This window comes from Dermochelys coriacea, chromosome 12, assembly GCF_009764565.3.
Source record: "Dermochelys coriacea isolate rDerCor1 chromosome 12, rDerCor1.pri.v4, whole genome shotgun sequence".
Lineage (NCBI taxonomy): Eukaryota > Metazoa > Chordata > Testudines > Dermochelyidae > Dermochelys > Dermochelys coriacea.
In genome coordinates this window covers 743,092-766,610 of record NC_050079.1, presented here as the reverse complement: position 1 = coordinate 766,610, position 23,519 = coordinate 743,092, and the positions used below count along the sequence as shown (strand labels likewise).

The 23,519-nt window shown below is 46.4% G+C and overlaps 1 protein-coding gene across 6 annotated transcripts in view; it reads right to left on the bottom strand.

Moving 5' to 3' along the window:
- The window catches only part of CFDP1 (craniofacial development protein 1), a 121,195-nt gene that overhangs the window by 86,220 nt on the left and 11,456 nt on the right, over positions 1-23,519 (bottom strand). The window lies entirely within an intron of this gene.

Below are 23,519 nucleotides of genomic sequence, written 5' to 3'. Positions count from 1 at the left end.
CGATAAGCTACCACCCCTCATTCAGGATAGTTATTTTTTAATCGCTGGGAGAGCTTTTCCCTGGTGATAAAGCATGACTACGCTGGCCACATCACAGCGTTGCCGTGGCCGCGCTGTAATGTGGGCAGTCCCGCTGCGCTGCCAGCGGTGGAGGCAGCGGCTGAGGGCCCCTGGGCCCTTTTAAATCGCCTGGGGGCAGCAGTAGGGGCCGGGAGGCACGCAGGGGTGGCAGGCGGAGGAGAGACCTGGAGCTGGGCCCCCGGGCCCTGAATATTCATGGAGCCTGGGCACCACGGGCCCATACAGCTCAACACCCCTGGCCCCAACCTTTAGTTAGTTCCTTAGCCAAGCTGGGTGGATGCAGTTAGCTCTTGTAGATTTTCTTTGTAAGTCAATGCAATATGGTGCTCTCATCTTGTTACCTGGATTTGAAAGGGGGTACAATAAAAGCCACAGATTGATCAATACTCTGCTAGTCTCTCTGATTCTTCCTGTACAACAGATTTACTTTCATTATGGAAAACACCCCTCACCTGAGGGAGGGGTCTCCTGGGTCCAAAAGACCACATGTTAAAACTGTACCTTAAAACTACCAATGTCGGGACAAAGATGGTGAATGCTATGGTAACAGATGCTACATACTATAACCAAAGAGAATATTACCCAAGGGAGAACAGACTAGGCCTGGCTTTGTTTGTAAGGGGTTAATGACAGAGTGACAAGTCCAGCTTCCCTTCCCCAAGTCTCTTGTGGGAAACACAATGGTCCTCCCGGGCTTCAACGTCTGGCAGTTACTAAAATGTCATAAGCTGTTCTTTGTCCTGGGTGGAAAACCAAAGCCGCTGGATCTGTCAGCATCTATTCAGACATCAAAAGTACTTGTCTAAGCCCATAGCTGTCAGGAATGAGGAGGTGGTTTGGAGACAAGGGGAACGCATCAAAAAAGTTACAGCAAGTTTGGCTCGGATGGCCTTTGGAATAAAACCATAAAAGAGGCTGTTGGTCCCTCTGTGTATAACCCAATAGCAAAAGAGCAGCTTTGAAACATGGACAGCTCGCTCAATTCCTTATGCTTTGAGATCCATCGATACCAGGCGTGTTTCTTTACAGCCAAGCTAAGTCCAAGTGGTCACGCTATCAACTGATACTACCAAGGAAAACACCGATTCAAAAACCAAAACCTTTCCTCCACCTGCGGCCCAACTATGTTGTCCAACTGTAGCGGGGTGGATACCCGCTCTGGCTCTGACAGAGCTGAGGCCAGCCCGGGGAGAGGGCTGGGGGGAAAAGCCCAGCCGGATTCAGGGAGAAGCTGTAACTGTGGCCAGATCAATCAGGCCCAGCTGGCCCCTATAAGAGGCTGTGAGCCAGGAGCCCAGTGAGTCTCCCTCTGCCTGTAGAGGGAGAAGGGCCTGGCTGCAAGGTGCTGAGCAGGACACCTAGATTGGAGCAGGGCTGGGGAAGGGCCAGAGGGGCTGGGAACTCTGGCCTGGAAAGCCCCAGTCTACCGGTCTGACTACAGATTGAATAGGTGCAGGGTTACAAAGGGGCAGGCGGAGGCAGCAGGTCCAAAACCCCCTTGCCTGTGATGAGTGGCATACACACTGCAGTCTGACCCCAATACAAGGGGCTAAGTGGGGACTGGCAGTAGCCCAAACTGAGGCGAGGTGGGGTTAGAGGGTGGGGGTTCCCCTAGGTGGGGAGACCGAGAACCTGAGAGTATGGGGGTACTGCCGGGGGGGAGCCCTGGGTCCTGGGAGGGGCACGGGGGCTGGCGGTACGGTGGATCACCGGCTCCGCACAGGGCGCTCCGGGGCTGGACAAGCTAATTCCCAATGACTACCAGCAGAAGGCGCTGCAGGGGTGAGTCCAAACCTTTACACCAACCCTGCCCCTTTTCTGAGTTTGAGGCATAAACCACAACAGATCAACTAAATCTTGGAAGCTACTGTCCTCTTCTAAGATCTAATGCACAAGAAGAATATTTTGCATGCGCTTTGCCAGAATTGTGCTGTTCAACCCCCCAGGAGGCAAATAGTGTTGTCTTTGTTTTCCAGATGCGGAAATTGATGCACAGAAGAGCTGAAGTTATGCCATCAGTGCCTGCTAGAAGGTTCTTACACTTTCCTCTCAAACATCTGTTACTGGCCACTGTTGTAGGGATAAGATCCTCAGCCAGATGGACCCTGATCTGATTCAGTCTGGATCAGACTTAGCCAAGTGACATAACAAATCCGCAGGAGACAGGGAAAAGAACTCAGATTTCCTGACTATTCGTCTTGTACTTTAGCTGGGTTGCTGCCGTGGTCCTGAGTTTGGTATAAATACCTCTGTAGCCACAGGAGGAGATTCCTTCTCTACTACACTGAAGATGCTTTTCAAACCTCCCCTCCCCCGCCCACCCCCACCTACAATATTCCAGTGCTGACTGAAGACAAGGCACCCTCAGCAAATAAAAACACCCCACCAGAAAGAAACTGAAAGGGGAGAGATGAGGAGTAGAGTTCATCATCAAGTTCACTGTGCATGGTCATGGTGATGGGAGTCCTCACAATACCCAACACAGGTTGGAAAGATCCAGTTGACAATTCCGAAGATGTTTTGAGACTCCCTCCTTGAGGGTTACACACACACGAGATCTTTCATTTTCCTCACACTGGTTAGTTACTGGATTTGGTGATTTGACAAACTTTGCACAAACGTATGAATTCTGGGTGATATTATGAAAGGTTACTAGGAAAAGAAAGAATTGAGGGGAGTCAAGGCGGCGCCACCTCATATAGCCAGGCAAAAGGCTATGGCTGCTAGGTGTGAACGCTGCCTCCTATGGGTATTGCTAGGCAAAATTCTCTAGCTCCGGTGCATAAAATTCTCTAGCTCTAAGTGGAATATACGGCTGCATCTACTTGCAGAAGAAGCGCCAGTGAACCCCCATGCATAATGTATAGGAGCATAACTGATGCCTGCACTTAATGTCAGCTTTGGTCAATAGTTGTCAATTATTAGCTAAAATCAGACCCAACCCTCCTTCCCAGGGAAATCTCCTTATTTGTCCATATTCCCTGAAGTTTCAGAAAGGTTATCTAAACTTGCCAGGAAACCCTTTCAGAAGCTTTATGCATCTCCTCAGAGGTTTCACTTACTGAGTTCCAAAATCAATAGCTGTTTTTGAAATGGGAAAAAGCCAATATAAACTGCACAAGTCTGAGGTATCCTCTGACTTCTAAGAGCAATAACATTGCAAGGATGGACACGGCGCAGAACTGCTGCTGCTGACACGTCATAATGCCAAGATCAGTGGGTTAGGCATCAGCTGCAGCAAAGCTGTTAGTCATTTTTTTTGTTTTAAAGAGCAATACCAATACCGAAGGCATTCATTCCTGGAACCTACTTGGGGTTGGCTTCATTCCCAGGATGGCTTTAGTAAGGACCCACAATTTCTGAAAGAGAAATTATCTTTCTATCTATTTTATTTATTTTCTAATTATTTTACTATCTAGGCCAAATTTCTGGAAGTGCTATAGAAAAAGAGCTCCCAGCTTTGGGGGACGCTATGGGGAGCAGTGGGGGTAAGTGACATGTCACTGAACAACAGCTCTGACAGAGCAGGCTCCAAAGGAAATACTATTTAGCTTCGCTCTGCAGGAAGGATGGGAGCTGCAGATCCCAAAGAGACTGAGGATCAGGGCATTCCAAGTGGGGAGATCCTTAGGGCTCTTGTGAGGAATGTAGAGACCAACCCCAGGAAACACAAATAACAAGGAAGTGACTAGAATAGGCTCTTCCAGATCCCCTTCGCCAGGTTAGAGGATCTGGGATTAAAATGGACACAAGACAGATCAATCTTCTCCCATCCAGACAAAGCATCCTTAGTCACCCTAATGGTCCTCAGAGCTTACCCTACTCAAAGCTTGGCCAAGCAGACCCAGGACTTCAATCCCAATGGAAATCCATAGAGGTTCATGACCCTGCTTTTAGCAGCACTACACTCAATGCCACGGTGAGGAGCACAGTATAAATATCTAGATGGGTATCTTCCCCCCCACACACACACTTCCCACTGCCCCCACGCAGCTTTATTTCAAGGTTTTCACATGGACCATTGTGATCATCTAGTCTGACCTCCTCTATAGCACAGGGCGTAGAACTTCCTCTACAATAATTCCTAGAGCAGATTTTTTAGCAAAACATGACTGAAAAATTGTCAATGATGGAGAATCCACCATGGCCCTTGGTAAATTGTTCCAATGGTTAATTACTCTTATTTCCAGTAAACAGCAGATCTCCATCTATCAGAGCTGGATGTAGCTGTCTCCACACATCTCTTGCCATCCACCTTGAGGGAATAACTAGAGGACAATGCAGGGCATTCCAAACTCCTGTCAATTCAAAAGGAAGCCATGGGGTTTGGTTTCCAGAGGGTGACCCTTGCCTGGCTATGCACTGGGCTGCTACTAAATTGCTCAGATCAGTCCCATGAAGTAGGTTTAATAATTAAATGGTCCACTTTTGCAGGTAGGCCTTGTCAAGCCCTGAGTCCTACAACCTTTTCTGTATAAAGCAAAAGGAATTGGAGACTTTTGGACACAAAGAACAATTCTGCTAGCACTCATTTGCCCCATCATTCACTGATGTTGCAAAAGCTTTTCAGAAAAAACCCAATCTGCATGAAGATCAGCAATACACATCAGCAACTGAAGGAAAGACATCAAAGCACTGATCCCCACTTCTGAATGGTATCAAAGGACACTGTCCTTCTCTTTAAATTTGTTAGTCTCTAAGGTGCCACAAGTACTCCTTTTCTTTTTTGTCCTTCTCTTCTATTCATCCCTGCACAATACCTTGGGAATGACACACTGCGTCAAGACTCTCACCAACATCTCTGGCAAGAATTCTGAATGCTCTCTCAACTTCTCGCTACTAATAGCCTGGATTTCCAGAGGAGATTCAGAAGCCTGACTGGTATGGCAAGAAGAGGATCAACAAAATCATGTGTTCTAGCCGCAGCCTATCCTGACAGGTTTAGGAGATGCATCTGGCTGAGCTACACTGTGAGTGACCATAGAGTTGGAGGGCATCTGGCTGAGCTATATTGAGTGACCACTAAGTCGGAGGACAGGAGGGTAGCTGGACAATTACAGGTGGTTTAAACACTGGGGATGGGGAAAACACTCTAAATCCTGAAAGTCACTGCTGTAAATCCCTGCTTTAAAAAAAAAAATAGTTTCATTTTATAGCTCATGCTTGGCATTTCCCAACTCTTCCCTATAGTTGCTGGTAGAAGATAGGGGCTCAGCATGCTGTCCTGACAGACTAAGGCTACGTCTACACTTGCAGCAGTGTGTAGAGGGCCAGCTAGAATGAGTATAATCAGAAGTGTAGATGATGAGACACGGCTTAGGCGAGTTAAGTGCTCCACACATCTAGCTATATACCTTGCAGCACTCTCTGCATGCCAAGGAGCACCTCTCATGTCTACACTGCTATCTTTTAGCAGTGTAGCCCCGCACTACCAGAACCTTTCACTGTAGCAAGAAAAGGCTCTGGTGCAGGGGAGGTGGTGGGAAAGGTTCCAGCAGCTAGGAAGGAAGATTCCCTGATGCCAGAGCCTTTCCTTGCCACAGTGAAAGGCTCTAGTAGCGGGGAGCTTCAGAGCCTTTTATCACAGCGTGTAGCTACACGTATAGTTCTGTACTCTACATGCCACCCTAAGTGTAGGGACAGCCTAACGGAACCAAGAGGCAGAATTCTATCCTATGGACTTTAAAAAAAAAAAAAAAAAAAAAAAGACTACTTGTGGCACCTTAGAGACTAACAAATTTATTTGAGCATAAGCTTTCGTGAGCTACAGCTCACTTCATCGGATGCATTCGGTGGAAAATACAGTGGGGAAATTTATATACACACAGAGAACATGAAACAATGGGCTTATCATACACACTGTAAGGAGAGTGATATATGTGATAATGTGCCATGTGATATATGATATATGCTGTCTATGAATCTATGAGAGTGATCACTTAAGATGAGCTATTACCAGCAGGAAGAGGGGGGGAGGAGGAAAACCTTTTGTGGTGATAATCAAGGTGGGCCATTTCCAGCAGTTAACAAGAACATCTGAGGAACAGTGGGGGGTTGGGTGGGGGGAGAAATAACATGGGGAAATAGTTTTACTTTATGTAATGACTCATCCACTCCCAGTCTCTATTCAAGCCTAAGTTAATTGTATCCAGTTTGCAAATTAATTCCAATTCAGCAGTCTCTCCTTGGAGTCTGTTTTTGAAGCTTTTTTGTTGAAGGATAGCCACTCTCAGGTCTGTAATCATGTGACCGGAGAGATTGAAGTGTTCTCTGACTGGTTTTTGAATGTTATAATTCTTGACGTCTGATTTGTGTCCATTTATTCTTTTACGTAGAGACTGTCCAGTTTGACCAATGTACATGGCAGAGAGGCATTGCTGGCACATGACAGCATATATCACATTGACAGATGCGCAGGTGAACGAGCCTCTGATAGTGTGGCTGATATGATTAGGCCCTATGATGGTGTCCCCTGAATAGATATGTGGACAGAGTTGGCAACGGGCTTTGTTGCAAGGATAGGTTCCTGGGTTAGTAGTTCTGTTGTGTGGTGTGTGGTTGCTGGTGAGTATTTGCTTCAGGTTGAGAGGCTGTCTGTAGGCAAGGACTGGCCTGTCTCCCAAGATCTGTGAGAGTGATGGGTCATCCTTCAGGATAGGTTGTAGATCCTTGATGATGCGTTGGAGAGGTTATAGTTGGGGGCTGAAGGTGATGGCTAGGGGCGTTCTGTTATTTTCTTTGTTGGGCCTGTCCTGTAGTAGGTGACTTCTGGGTACTCTTCTGGCTCTGTCAATCTGTTTCTTCACTTCAGCAGGTGGGTATTGTAGTTGTAAGAATGCATGATAGAGATCTTGTAGGTGTTTGTCTGAGGGGTCGGAGCAAATGAGGTTATATCGTAGAGCTTGGCTGTAGACAATGGATCGTGTGGTGTGATCTGGATGAAAGCTAGAGGCATGTAGGTAGGAATAGCGGTCAGTAGGTTTCCGATACAGGGCGGTGTTTATGTGACCATCGCTTATTAGCACCGTAGTGTCCAGGAAGTGGATCTCTTGTGTGGACTGGTCCAGGTTGAGGTTGATGGTAGGATGGAAATTGTTGAAATCATGGTGGAATTATTTAAGGGCTTCTTTTCCATGGGTCCAGATGATGAAGATGTCATCAATGTAGCGCAAGTAGAGTAGGGGCATTAGGGGACGAGAACTGAGGAAGCATTGTTCTATGTCAGCCATAAAAATGTTGGCATACAGCCAAGCTCTACGATATAACCTTGCTCCAACCCCTCAGACAGAGACAAACACCTATAAGATCTCTATCATGCATTTTTACAACTACAATACCTTCAGCCCTCAACTAAAACCATCATAGGGCCTAATCACATCAGCCACACTATCAGAGGCTCGTTCACCTGTGCATCTATCAATGTGATATATGCCATCATGTGCCAGCAATGCCCCTCTGCCATGTACATTGGTCAAACTGGACAGTCTCTACGTAAAAGAATAAATGGACACAAATCAGACGTCAAGAATTATAACATTCAAAAACCAGTCGGAGAACACTTCAGTCTCTCCGGTCACACGATTACAGACTTGAGAGTGGCTATACTTCAACAAAAAAAACTTCAAAAACAGACTCCAGAGAGAGACTGCTGAATTGGAATTAATTTGCAAACTGGATACAATTAACTTAGGCTTGAATAGAGACTGGGAGTGGATGAATCATTACATAAAGTAAAACTATTTCCCCATGTTATTTCTCCCCCCACCCAACCCCCCACTGTTCCTCAGATGTTCTTGTTAACTGCTGGAAATGGCCCACCTTGATTATCACCACAAAAGGTTTTCCTCCTTCCCCCACTCCTTCCTGCTGATAACAGCTCATCTTAAGTGATCGCTCTCCTTACAGTGTGTATGATAAAACCCATTGTTTCATGTTCTCTGTGTGTGTATATACATCTCCCCACTGTATTTTCCACTGAATGCATCCGATGAAGTGAGCTGTAGCTCACGAAAGCTTATGCTCAAATAAATTTGTTAGTCTCAAAGGTGCCACAAGTCCTCCTTTTCTTTTTTGCGAATACGGCTGCTACTCTGAATCCTATGGACTGTGGCAGGGGGAGCAGAAATACTCTTGGGATCTCTCTTCACTCAGCCACCTAGCCTGGGAGGCAGAAGGGATACCACCCTATCCCAGTGCAGCAGGAGTAAAACTGCCATTACCAGAGGGAAGGCAGAGCTGAGCAGGGATGTGGTATACTGCATGGTGGCAACTAAATAACCACGCAGGCAGCAGGGAAGGTGCTTTCTAGAGGGCAGCTCTTGGCAGTAAACTAAGAGCTCTCATAGGCCAGATCCACTGTTCTGCAGCTGTTCCCTTTTGGGGAATGGCTGAAACCGGGAAGGATGAGGAGAGGAGGGCAGGAGACCAGCAAGAGTAGCTGTGAGCAGATGAATGACTCACCTCTGAGCTGGGAGGAGCTGGGGATAATCTATTCTAGCTTCCAAGCCCACAGAAGATGCAGGATAAAGACCAGAAAGAATTCAAGCAGCTTTGAGCAATTGTCATGTCCTGTATCAGAATGCGAGCTCCACTGCTGTTTAGGTCGGACCTCCCATCAAGGGGGAATAAATCTATCCTGCAGCAGTTGTGCACAGCTCTCCTAAGCAGCCTAATCAGGAAATGGGTGAAAAGTTAACAGCCTTGAGCAAGGTTGGAGCTAACCAGCAACACATCCAAGGGCTTAGCCACACACCTGTCCATAATCATCTTCACTAGTCAATGTGATTATGCACAAGTCCCATGGTTTGCTGACCTGCTTCTAGTTCCGCATCTCGGTAAGGGTCAAATACATTGGGCTTAATGCTGCAGTTCTGCAGACACAATTCCCAGCGTCAACCTCAAGACTGCACACAAGGGGCCTGCAGCATCAGGCTCAATGTGTGGTTTTATCAGAAGAGGTAAACCCTTAATGGTTCAGATCCTCAGTCGCACCATCCCCCAGGCTTTGCTTTCCCTACCACAAGTCATGGCCAAATCTGACGACCTTCACCCTCCAAAAAAACCCTCACCCATCTCTAGGGCCCCAATCCAAGTGTAACATCCCTGAAGTGAGCTGTAGCTCAAGAAAGCTTATGCTCAAATAAATTTGTTGGTCTCTAAGGTGCCACAAGTACTCCTTTTCTTTTTGTGAATACAGACTAACACGGCTGCTACTCTGAAATATTTCCTTATGGTGGACTAAAAGCTGTTAAGCCATGAGCTACTCAATCAGTGACTAAATTCATATGTACGACTGAAAGTTACGAAGACATTTATAAACAGTTCTGATTACTTACCATGTCCTAAATTCAGGGTTTGAGATTTCACCTGCCACAGGTGACAATCCCAAACTCAGCAATTAATTATTTTAAAGTTAAGTTCACAGATCTATTTGGTCACTTATCAGAACTCCTAGGCAGTTTTTAAAAAGCTTTGTATTTCACCTTTAAGACATAAATGCCTCCATCCGACCCTTCTTCCTCCCTGTATTCCTATCTTAATAAAAATACCGCTGGCCCCATTGAGAGATGCAACCTCAGCTCTGCACAGAGAGCCAGTTCTCCTCCTTGATGCAAAGAACTGACTGCATCCAGCCATGTTACATATGGTCCGGGGAACAGTGAGGTCCAGGTGCTGACACTGGCTTGCTGGGTGACCTTGAACCATGTCACTTAACCTCTCTCTGCCTCAGTTTCCACATCTATAAAAACAGGAATTACACTCCTTTAGAAAGTGCTTTGACATAGTTAGATGGAAAGCTCTGTAGAAATGCTAAGCATTTTTTCCTTTTGCATTTGCAAAACCTCCTGTCCGAAAGGGTTTTAAACACACCAGGAAGCCTTCCGTTACCCATGCTTCTAGTATACATCCACATATGTGATATTTTAATAAACTCAACAAAGGGACAATGTTAAAAAGCAGTCTCCATATGACTGGTTTTCCTGACACTGGGAGCAAAGAATCTGCACAGCAGGTGTTTTTTGCAGCTGTTTAATTAACAGGACAGCTCTTTTGGTGAAAGAGCCAGTAGGGTCAGCTTGTCCACTGCCCTAGACCACTGGTTCTCAACCTTTGTGGGCTCAGGACCCAGTTGTAAATGTTTATGGCCTGTCCTGACCCAGTAAATAGTCTGGGGGTGGAGGCCCTGGAGTGGTTTCAGTCAGATCCTGCCTCCTGGGGGGATTGGATCCTGTCCAGCACTCATCCCACAGTGGCAGCTCCTATGCTGCGGGCTTGGCTCTCCACTCTGGGTGTTGCAACCTCAGAGGTTGCAGCGCTAAGGTTTGGCCCCACCCTCCTGATTGGACTGAATTTGTGTGAATGGAGTTGTGACCTGACTCATGGAGTTGCAGGGCCACTCACTCAACTTTGGCCTACCCGGACTGCTGTCATCATGACAGCCGGGCCAAACCTGAGTAGTGCTGGGAACCCAGAGGTTGCAGTGCCTGGAGCAGGGAGGCGAGCTCAATCAGCTCTGTGGGAACTGCCACACAACCCTTTGAAACATTCCGGCAACCCAATTTTGGGTCACAACCCACAGGCTGAGAAACCCTGCCCTAGACAGTACAGTGGACATTCTAGCAGGGGGCTTAAAAACAGTGGTAAGTTTTAATGAGCTTTAATGAGCAGGCCAGCAGCCAGGGAAAAGCACTGAGGAAGTGCTTTCAGAAACATCCTGAATTAATCAGCAAATGTGCAGCTCAGGAACATCTAAGGAAGATTGTAGAGCCTCTCCTTAAATAGTGATCTTGAGTCAGTTCTGCTCCACATCTGAGCCATCTTCTGTTGTCAACTAAGTGATTCTTCAAATATTTTCTCAAATAAGAAACCACTATCCCCATTTCCACCCAGCCAAGGGCTGCAGTAAAACTGCGGCTGCAATGGGCCTCATTTCCAGAGCTCTATGGTCCTGGATTCCTGATGCAGCAGTGCCAGCAAAACTTCCAGCATCCCTGCCGCTGCAGCTGAGCAGTCAGAAAGTAAAGGCAAGTTGGGCAAGCTCCCTACACATGCATCCCTGCCAGGAGTGGATTAGATCTGAGCTTTGGGAAAAAAATAAATGCACCTCCTCACTGTGTGTCCGGATGAAAGTGTCTTTGATTCCAAACTTGGGACAAACTCAGTCGTACGGAAGTTTTTCCAAAGAGCCTCTGTCATAAATATAAAGGGAAGGGTAACCACCTTTATGTGTGCAGTAACATAAAATCCCCCCTGTCCAGAGATACAGAATCATTTACCTGTAAGGGGTTAATCAGTGTCAAGGTTCCTTCCCCACTCTGAATCTAGGGTACAGACGTGGGGACCCGCATGAAAGACCCCCTTAGCTTATTTCATAGAATCATAGAATATCAGGGTTGGAAGGGACCCCAGAAGGTCATCTAGTCCAACCCCCTGCTCAAAGCAGGACCAAGTCCCAGTTAAATCATCCCAGCCAGGGCTTTGTCAAGCCTGACCTTAAAAACCTCTAAGGAAGGAGATTCTACCACCTCCCTAGGTAACGCATTCCAGTGTTTCACCACCCTCTTAGTGAAAAAGTTTTTCCTAATATCCAATCTAAACCTCCCCCATTGCAACTTGAGACCATTACTCCTCGTTCTGTCATCTGCTACCATTGAGAACAGTCTAGAGCCATCCTCTTTGAAACCCCCTTTCAGGTAGTTGAAAGCAGCTATCAAATCCCCCCTCATTCTTCTCTTCTGCAGACTAAACAATCCCAGCTCCCTCAGCCTCTCCTCATAAGTCATGTGCTCTAGACCCCTAATCATTTTCGTTGCCCTTCGTTGTACTCTTTCCAATTTATCCACATCCTTCCTGTAGTGTGGGGCCCAAAACTGGACACAGTACTCCAGATGAGGCCTCACCAGTGTCGAATAGAGGGGAACGATCACGTCCCTCGATCTGCTCGCTATGCCCCTACTTATACATCCCAAAATGCCATTGGCCTTCTTGGCAACAAGGGCACACTGCTGACTCATATCCAGCTTCTCGTCCACTGTCACCCCTAGGTCCTTTTCCGCAGAACTGCTGCCGAGCCATTCGGTCCCTAGTCTGTAGCGGTGCATTGGATTCTTCCATCCTAAGTGCAGGACCCTGCACTTATCCTTATTGAACCTCATTAGATTTCTTTTGGCCCAATCCTCCAATTTGTCTAGGTCCTTCTGTATCCTATCCCTCCCCTCCAGCGTATCTACCACTCCTCCCAGTTTAGTATCATCCGCAAATTTGCTGAGAGTGCAATCCACACCATCCTCCAGATCATTTATGAAGATATTGAACAAAACGGGCCCCAGGACCGACCCCTGGGGCACTCCACATGACACCGGCTGCCAACTAGACATGGAGCCATTGATCACTACCCGTTGAGCCCGACAATCTAGCCAGCTTTCTACCCACCTTATAGTGCATTCATCCAGCCCATACTTCCTTAACTTGCTGACAAGAATGCTGTGGGAGACCGTGTCAAAAGCTTTGCTAAAGTCAAGAAACAATACATCCACTGCTTTCCCTTCATCCACAGAACCAGTAATCTCATCATAAAAGGCGATTAGATTAGTCAGGCATGACCTTCCCTTGGTGAATCCATGCTGACTGTTCCTGATCACTTTCCTCTCCTCTAAGTGCTTCAGGATTGATTCTTTGAGGACCTGCTCCATGATTTTTCCAGGGACTGAGGTGAGGCTGACCGGCCTGTAGTTCCCAGGATCCTCCTTCTTCCCTTTTTTAAAGATGGGCACTACATTAGCCTTTTTCCAGTCATCCGGGACTTCCCCCGTTCGCCACGAGTTTTCAAAGATAATGGCCAAGGGCTCTGCAATCACAGCCGCCAATTCCCTCAGCACTCTCGGATGCAATTCGTCCGGCCCCATGGACTTGTGCACGTCCAGCTTTTCTAAATAGTCCCTAACCACCTCTATCTCTACAGAGGGCTGGCCATCTCTTCCCCATTTTGTGTTGCCCAGCACAGCAGTCTGGGAGCTGACCTTGTTAGTGAAAACAGAGGCAAAAAAAGCATTGAGTACATTAGCTTTTTCCACATCCTCTGTCACTAGCTTGCCTCCCTCATTCAGTAAGGGGCCCACACTTTCCTTGGCTTTCTTCTTGTTGCCAACATACCTGAAGAAACCCTTCTTGTTACTCTTGACATCTCTTGCTAGCTGCAGCTCCAGGTGCGATTTGGCCCTCCTGATATCTTTCCTACATGCCCGAGCAATATTTTTATACTCTTCCCTGGTCATATGTCCAACCTTCCACTTCTTGTAAGCTTCTTTTTTATGTTTAAGATCCGCTAGGATTTCACCATTAAGCCAAGCTGGTCGCCTGCCATATTTACTATTCTTTCGACTCATCGGGATGGTTTGTCCCTGTAACCTCAACAGGGATTCCTTGAAATACAGCCAGCTCTCCTGGACTCCCTTCCCTTTCATGTTAGTCCCCCAGGGGATCCTGGCCATCTGTTCCCTGAGGGAGTCAAAGTCTGCTTTCCTGAAGTCCAGGGTCCGTATCCTGCTGCTTACCTTTCTTCCCTGCGTCAGGATCCTGAACTCAACCAACTCATGGTCACTGCCTCCCAGATTCCCATCCACTTTTGCTTCCCCCACTAATTCTACCCGGTTTGTGAGCAGCAGGTCAAGAAAAGCGCTCCCCCTAGTTGGCTCCCCTAGCACTTGCACCAGGAAATTGTCCCCTACGCTTTCCAAAAACTTCCTGGATTGTCTATGCACCGCTGTATTGCTCTCCCAGCAGATATCAGGAAAATTAAAGTCACCCATGAGAATCAGGGCATGCGATCTAGTAGCTTCCGTGAGTTGCCGGAAGAAAGCCTCATCCACCTCATCCCCCTGGTCCGGTGGTCTATAGCAGACTCCCACCATGACATCACTCTTGTTGCACACACTTCTAAACTTAATCCAGAGACACTCAGGTTTTTCCACAGTTTCGTACCGGAGCTCTGAGCAGTCATACTGCTCCCTTACATACAGTGCTACTCCCCCACCTTTTCTGCCCTGCCTGTCCTTCCTGAACAGTTTATAACCATCCATGACTGTACTCCAGTCATGTGAGTTATCCCACCAAGTCTCTGTTGGTGGGATATCTATTTCTACCAGCTAAGGTTAAAACTTCCCCAAGGCACAAAGTCTTTGCCCTTGGATTAAGTAAAACGCTGCCACCACCAAGTGTTTTAGACAAAGAAGAGGGAAAGGACCACTTGGAGTCCTATTCCCCCAAGCTCTACACCCCCTTTCCTGGGGAAGGCTTGATAATAATATCCTCACCAATTGGTACAGGTGAACACAGACCCAAACCCTTGGATCTTAAGAACAATGAAAAATCAATCAGGTTCTTAAAAGAAGAATTTTATTTAGAGAAAAGGTAAAACAATCACCTCTGTAAAATCAGGATGGTAAATACTTTACAGGGTAATCAGATTCAAAATAGAGAATCCCTCTAGGCAAAACCTTAAGTTACAAAAAGACACAAAAACAGAAATATAAATTCCCTCCAACACAGCGAATTTTACAAGCCATTAAACAATGAAAACCTAATGCATTTTCTAGCTAGATTACTTACTAACTTTACAGGAGTTGAAGAAACTTACATCCTTGATCTGTTCCCGGCAAAGGCATCACACAGGTAGACAGGAACCCTTTGTCCTTCCGCCCTCCGGATTTGAAAGTATCTTGTCCCCTCATTGGTCATTTTGGGTCAGGTGCCAGCGAGGTTACTTTAGCTTCTTAACCCTTTACAGGTGAAAGGGTTTTGCCTCTGGCCAGGAGGGATTTTAAAGCACAGTATACAGAAAGTTGGTTACCCTTCCCTTTATATTTATGACACAGTTCATTTAACCTAGTTGGCACCTGACCAGAAGGAACAATGGGAAAAGAAGATACTTTCAAGTCAGGTGGAGGGGGTTTGTTTGTGCTTTTTTTTTTTGGTTCCCTCTTGGGACAAAGAGAGAGACCAAGCAGGTAAACCAGCTCCTAAAGATCCTAAAATGATACATCTAAAATTACAGAAATTGTAAGTAATAGCAAGGAAATGCATTAGATTATCTTGTTTTAGCTTGTGAATTTTCCCTATGCTAAGAGGTAATTTTATTCCTGTTTTGTAACTGGGAAGCAGAATCAGACAGGAATCCTCTGTGTTTTAAATCTTTTTATTTACCCTGTAAAGTTATCTTCCATCCTGATTTTGCAGGTGTGATTCTTTTTCTTTTTTTAAATAAAATTCTTCTTTTAAGAACCTGATTGATTTTCAGTGTCCTAAAAATCAGGGATTTGGTCTCACCTTGTTAACCTATTGGTTGGTATACTATTCTCAAGCCTCCCTAGGAAAGGGGGTGAAAGGGCTTGGGGGGATAGGGCTCCAAGTGGCCCCTCCCTGAATGTTTGTTTAAATCACTTGGTGATGGCAGCAATACCGTCCAAGGACAAGAAAAGGAATTTGTGCCTTGGGGAAGTTTTTAACCTAAGCTGGTGGAATATAAGCTTAGGGGTTCTTTCATGCGGGTCCCCACATCTATACCCCAGAGTTCAGAGTGGGGAGGGAACCCTGACAGCTTCTCTGATGGAGCCATCTGCCAAGGAGGATGCGAGTCCCTTGGGGTAAGGGTGGGAAGAGAACTACTCAAGGGGCAATATAAATGGATTCTAATTGCATTCCACAAAGCCAACAGCGAGCACCTCCGCAAAGTTAGGAAGAGGAATCAACTGCAGGGAGCACATTGCTTAAATCTGGCCCTTGTGGTTCAAACAGAGACTCGGGCACTCATCACAAGGAAGGGGCAGCCTTGGGCAGCACTGAGCTCTTTGTCCCGCCTGTTCTGGGATTCCTCTGGATCAAGCAGGCACCATTCCTTGCTGAGGGTACAGTGACTGCTGCTGTTTATAACCTTGCAGGGAGCCACCTGGTGCATGGAATGAAGCAGGGTAGCTGCCCACTGCAATGACTGGGGACCTGCAGGATACTCATTTGTTCTTTTGATTGGCTTGTCTCATGTGGGTGTGCATTCATGGGCAGCTGGATGTGGGTGTCCACTGGGGAGCTAAGGGAGGCAGTTGTTTCGATAGCCCACATGCATGCACTATTTAAAACAAATGCGTGACTGGGAACAGGATGAGGAGTGGTGGCGGTGGTGGGGAGCCTGGAGAAGTTAAGGAGGCTGGGTGGGTGAAACTCAAAGGGATAGAGCCAAGGGTCTAGAAAGCTGGTCTCCAAAGCCTAGGCCAATCAATCCAGATCATGTCTCTAGTTGCATGGATGTCACCTCTACTGAAGGTACTTTTACAGCCCCTATCCCCATAATCTGTGAGTACCTCACAATCTCTCAATACAGTTACCCTCCTGCCCTTGTAAGGTAGGGAAGTGCCCTGCCCACTAGACAATGCTTCCTCTCTGTAATTAATGTCCTCTGAAATGAACTCTCAGATTAGTTCCCTGTTTCTGATCGTTATCAGAACTGGCTTCTGTCTGACCCCCAACCCCCCCCGCACTGCCTGGATTCTAACCTGGCCAGTGACACATTGCAGTGATAGCGTGGATCCATGGGCCAGCTCCATTCACACTAGGTCAGTTTCATTGCGATTCTGGATGAGGATCAGCTCTCTTCCAGCTGGAGACTGGTTTCTGCACCCAGTGCCCAGCAGTAATTGACAGAAAGGCCAAGAGCCGCAGAAGTTGGGGCAGCCAAACAGAACACAAGCATCCCGATAGTCTAATTACAGATTAAAGCCCCTGGCACCAGAGCACTGCTGCTTATTAATGCAGCCGCATGCCTTGCATCATGAGGCAAGTTCATAAAGCAAAGCGCTTCAAAAGGGCTTCTATCCACCCAGGTGCTGCGAGATGACACTGAACTTTCATTGAGAGGTAAAAGGGCTTTGCGAATTGCTCCCACTGTCCATGATTTACAGATCTCTGTGTGACAATTGCTCGCTACTTTGTGCCTATTGCACACAAATGAACATGAAAAGCTGACAATGAGCAGCAGAGAGTGTGTCAGAACAAGGGAATAGGTGCCAAGGAGAAATGGAAATCAGGCATCGAGGAATGATCATGAATAATTCCAAGACTGAGAGCTTCAGCTCTGAATGGCAATAGGTAAATTATTAATTTAGAAAACAGAGTAGGCCATAAACTTTGTCCTTTATTTGGCATTTTTAATATTCTGAACTTACTAAGAAGCTTCTCTTAACTAGCAAGGGTGATCCAACAGCTGACTTAGTCTAATTAGATTAATCTAATACAGAAAAGGGTAGTTTCTCCTGGGCCTGGGATCATGGAAAATCCAACATGACACAATGGGCTGGACATAGAGGTGCCTTCCCCACCCCATCCCCTAGGAAGCTTGGCGTGATTATGTATTAAACACCTTGTGTTGCAGATTAGACGTTTTTTCTCTGTACCTGTATAAGAATAAAACTAAATGGTTTCCTAGGCAGTAAGAGTTTCAAGAAAAGACCATTGAGATCTGTATCTCAAAACTATCCAGGCTTAAATCTTGATCTAAATTCTACAGTTTTCAAAAAAGGAACCATTCCCAAAATGCAGCCTCAGCCCACTTAGAAAGCAGTATAACAGACACTTTCCAGTTATCTCCCTAGGAGAAAAATCCAGTGTTTGGTTTTCAGGCCCTTTCTATAAGTTATCATTGTGCACAAACAACATCATTTTCCTTTAAAGAAAAGAACGCCCCAGCTCCCCAATCTAGCACTGTTCAGATGGGTGTTCACAGGGGTGGTTCTCAAGCCATGGTTCATGGAATCTTTACTGGCAGCCTGCAGAATGGCATATTTTGAAATGCAAGTAGCTGGGGGATTGAGGTGTCAATTACTCTGATGCCAGAATGGCTGGAGCTTCAGGCATGGTTATTCATAAAAACAGGGACAGGAGACTAGAAAGATGTTCCAAGGAGTTAAGAATCAGCTGCATGCCACTGGAACATCGCCACAAGCTATGGATGGCATTGCCCTGCTGGTCTATCTCGAGCCACCCTGAGTTTTGGGGACTTGTTGATACAGGGCTTGCTTTAAACAATATAAAGTAAGGTAACCTTGGTGGTTTGCAGGATTACACCAAGATTACACCAAATCCCCAGATTTGATTTATTCTAGAAAGAAGTCACAGTTTAACTAGTAACTGAACTCATTTCTCCGACAGACCCCTTAGAGATGAGCCCATTGCTGAAGAGTGGGAGGCTGCCAGAAAAGCAGCACCTGCAGGAAAAAGATGTCTTAAATTAACGTAGGGCATTCAGCATGTAATATTAAAAAACTGTAGCTGGAATGAGTGGATATTGATGTTTAAAGCCCTGAGCTTAGTATTTGAGCACCCTTGCTAAATTCTATTCCCCCAGGGCATGTCACTTCTTTTGACAGGCAGGAATAAAAGAATTCCTGCCCAATCCCTCCTCCTCCCCCAAATTATTATCAACAGGGTGAGGGAGGGAAATGAGAATTTTCACATCTATTTTGCAAGACCTAGCTATTGTGGTAATGGGCACCCTCCAAATGCTCAAGACAGATTTAGGGACAGATCTCATGCCTAGAGACCCTCACAACACCCTTGTCTCCCTCACAGTGTTCTCCTGCCGTTCAGCAAGAGGCTCTTTCCTGAGGGACAAGAGAAAAAAATTAAGGCTAGGATTGTCAAAGGAGAATAAGTTCACCTAATTCTGCTAGGCTCCTTCGACAATCCCTGCTTTAAAGGCATTAATGCTTAAGCACTCTTCCACCCATGGAATACTGGTGTTCTTAAGAAAACCTACAAGGTACATTTGCCTATTAATCAAAGTCCTCCTTTAAACTATACGCTTATCATACCCACCTATATGCACAAGAGACTTGAATCAGCGATAGCAATTGCAGATCCACACCCCACAGATTTCAGAAAAATTCAGTAATAGTTTCTTGGTGAGCAAACCTCTTATACCTCTAATTAGGCTGTATCCTGAATACGAGACATTTGTCTGATGTGAAGGGAGAAAAGATTACTTTGGTAACTGAGTGGGAACATGGCTCTGCAATGCTTCGTTTGGCTGAGAAGCTGCTTTATCCAAATAGCAGCGTGGGTTTTTTAACTGGCAACCTGCAGTGCCATTGATTAGTCTCTTTTCGTTTAAGAGCACAACTGCATCTGAACTTCTATTTCTCATATGTGCAGGTAAGAAATAAGCACATATCATAGAATATTAGAGTTGGAAGAGATCTCAGGAGGTCATTTAGTCCAATCCCCTGCTTAAAGCAGGACCAACACCAACTAAATCATACCAGCCAAGGCTTTGTCAAGCCAGGCCTTAAAAACCTCTAAGGATGGAGATTATACCACCTCCCTAGGTAACCCATTCCAGTGCTTCACCACCCTCCTAGAGAAATAGTATTTTCTAATATCCAACCTAGACCTCCTCCATTGCAGCCTTAGACCATTGCTCCTTGTTCTGTCATCTGCCACCACTGAGAACAGCCTAGCTCCATCCTCTTTGAAACCCCTCTTCAGGTAATTGAAGGCTGCTATCAAATCACCTCTCAATCTTCTCTTCTGAAGACTAAATAACCCCAGTTCCCTCAGCCTCTCCTCACAAGTCATGTGTTCCAATCCCTTAATCATTTTTGTTGCCCTCCGCTGGACTCTCTCCAATTTGTCCACATCCCTTCTGTAGTGGGGGGACCAAAATTGGACACAATACTCCAGGTGTGGCCTCACCAGTGCAGACAGAGCGGAATAATCACTTCCCTCGATTTGCTGGCAATGCTCCTACTAATACAGCCCAATATGCCATTGGCGTTCTTGGCAACAAGGGCACACTGCTGATTCATATCCAGCTGCTCATCCACTGTAATCCCAGGTCCTTTTCTGCAGAACTGCTGCTTAGCCCGTTGGCCCCCAGCCTGTAGCAGTGCATGGAATTCTTCCTTCCTAAGTGCAGAACTCTGCACTTGTCATTGTTGAACCTCATCAGATTTCTTTTGGCACAATCCTCCAATTTGTCTAGGTCATTCTGGACCCTATTCCTATCCTCCATTGTATCTACCTCTCCCCTCAGCTTAGTGTCATCTGCGAATTTGCTGAGGGTGCAATTCATCCCATCATCCAGATCATTAATAAAGATGTTGAACAAAACCAGTCCCAGGGGCACTCCGCTTGATACCGGCTGCCAACTAGACATTGAGCCATTGATCACTACCCATTGAGCCCAACAATCTGGCCAGCTTTCTATCCACCTTATAGTCCATTCATCCAATCCATACTTTTTTAACTTGCTGGCAAGAATACTGTAGAAAACCGTATCAAAAGCTTTGCTAAAGTCAAGATATATGCAAAGGCTCAAGTCTTAAAACAGTCCTGGAGAGAAACAATGGAACCTAGCATTTGGAGTAGAGGACTGGGAGTCAGGGCACCTAGGTTCTCTTTGTGACTCTGCAACAGATGCTTTTGGGAAGTCCCCTGCACTCCAGAATGTAGGTCAGTATCTCCATTTTATACACAGGAAAAGTGAGGCACCGCAATTGGGAGGCTTACCTCATTTTTATGAATAGCACTTTGAGATTCTTCAACAGAAGGTGCTACCTTCAGAAAATACAAGGTATCTATTATTTCAACAGCACTAATTCCATTGAGAAATAGGTCCAAGTTATGTGACTGCTTCACTGTCTTTCCATATCGCTCAATCACCCATAATTAAAAGCAATGTCATTGGGAGCAGTTTATCTATGTTTTCCTCTCCCTTCTTGGATAATACTGGGGTGTTATTGCTTGGGTTTGGTTCCCCTTGGTGGAGAATTCAATTCCATATATTTTAATTTTTCATGAGGTCAGAGATCAGCATTTTGTCTTATTACGTAGCGTGACGATTCTGTCCTGTTGCCAACATCATTATCTTTACAAGGCCATAATCCAGCCAGCCATTATTCAAGTTTCACCAACCCAGGGCAGCCAATGCTCCTCAATACTAACTTCGGGCATTACTAACATGCTTCTCACTGTGACATCTAAGCATTTAAAATAAGGAGTAAGCGTCCTCATCGTTGTCCTATGACCAAATGCCCTGCACTTCCTGACACATCATCCTGCAAAGTGGCTGAATTCCGTGGGGAAGGGGCTGGCAAGCCATTTGCCAGCATCCTCTTTGAGGGAAGGCCTAAGCAAAGTAGCGAGTTTATCCTTGTGCTCTGAAGATGGCCAACGACTAAGCTCCATAGAAGGATGTTCCATCACTGTGCACTGAGAAACCTGCCCCCATTACCATCATCCTCATCAATGCTTTAGAACAGGGACGGGCAAACTTTTTGGCCCAAGGGCCACATCGGGGTTGCAAAACGGTATGGAGGGCCAGGTAGGGAAGGCTGTGCCTTCACAAAGCCTGGCCCCTGCCCCCATCCGCCCTCTCCCACTTCCTGCCCCCCTGACTGCCCCCCCATCCAACCCCCCATTCCTTGTCCCCTAACCGCCCCCCCTGGAACCCCACCCCGTATCCAACCCTCCCTGCTCCCTGTCCCCTGACTGCCCCAACCCCTATGCACACCCCCCGCCCCTGACAGGCCCCCCGATCCATCCAACCCCCCCTGCCCCACTCCTTGTCCTGTGATCACACCCTCCCGGGACTCCCATCCCTAACTGCCCCCCCAAGACCCCACCCCCATCCAACCCCCCCTGCTCCCTGTCTCCTGGTTTCTGTTCCCCGAACCTCCTCCCCATCCAACTGCCCCCTGACTATCCCCGGGACCTCCTGCCCCTTATCCAATCCCCGCCCCCTTACCATGCCATTCAGAGTGACAGGACAGGCTTATTGGAAAGCCTGGGAGGTGGGCGGGCAAAAGCCACACTGCCTGCGCGGCTGCAAGAAAGGAGGGACAGCGGAGGAGGGACCAGGGCTAGCCTCCCCGACTGGGAGCTCAGGGACCAGGCAGGATGCGCCTGCGGGCCGTAGTTTGCCCACCTCTGATTTAGATAATGGCATAGAGAGCACACTTACAAAGTTTGTGGACAATACCAAGCTGGGAGGGGTTGCAAGTGCTTTGAAGGGTAGGATTAAAATTCAAAATGATCTGGACAAACTGGAGAAATGGTCTGAAGTAAATAGGATGAAATTCAAATAAGGACAAATGCAAAGTACTCCACTTAGGAAGGAACAATCAGTTGTACACATAAAAAATGAGAAATGACTGCCTAGGAAGGAGTACTGTAGAATGGAGTACCACAGAGTACTGGGGGTTGTAGTGGATCACAAGCAAAATGTGCGTCAACAGTGTCACACTGTTCCAACAAAAAAAAAAAAAAACAAAAAACAAAAAAAAAAAGAATAAACATCTTTCTGGGATATATTAGCAGGAGTGTTGTAAGCAAAACATGAGAAGTAATTCTTCTGCTTTACTCTGCGCTGATTAGGCCTCAACTGGAGTATTGTTTCCAGTTGTGGGCACCACATTTCGGGAAAGATGTGAACAAACTGGAAAGAGTCCAGAAAAGAGCAACAAAAAATGATTAAAGGTCTAGAAAACATGACCTGTGAGGGATGATTGAAAAGAATGGGCTTATTTAGTCTGGAGAAGAGAAGACTGAGAAGGGACAAGATAATAGTTTTCAAGTACATAAAAGGTTGATACAAGGAGGAGGGTGAAACCCTGTTCTCGTTAACCTCTGAGGACAGGACAACAAGCAATGAGCTTAATTTGCAGCACCAGGGCAGTTTAGGTTGGACATTAGGAAAAACTTCCTAATTATCAGGGTAGTTAAGCACTGGAATAAACTGATGAGGGAGGTTGTGGAATCTTCATTATTGAAAATTTTTAAGAGCAGGTTAGACAATCACTTGTCAGGGATGGTCTAGATAATACTTAACGCTGCCATGAGTGCAGGTGATTGGACTAGAAGATCTCTTGAGGCCCCTTCCAGTTCTATGATTCTATGAACTTTGTCCTAAGCTCCCTCAACTGCAGCCTACTTGCTGATCCCAGCACTCTCACAGAGATGTGAAAGGAGACACAGTCCAAGAGATAGTCAGACCTTGGCTCATGGAAGGCTTTGAAGAGAACCAGCTCATCAAAGCACACCCAGTGTAAAACAACCCACTAGTCCAGCCCCAAGTCTGTCAGCTTTATAAGGGGGTTGGCTAGCAGCAAGGTGCTACTACCCCTGTGTCTTGTCTTTAACAAGACTTAATGTGTCACCTGATCCCTCACTCTCACAGATCTTGGGAGACAGAGCAGTCCTCGCTTACAGACAGCCCCCCAACCTGAAGCAAATACTCACCAGCAATCACACAACAAAAACAGTAACCTATCCTTGCAACAAAGCCCGATGCCAATTCTGTCCACATATTTATTCAAGTGACACCATCATAGGACCTAATCACATTAGCCACGCCATCAGGGGCTTGTTCACCTGCACATCTACCAATATGCTAT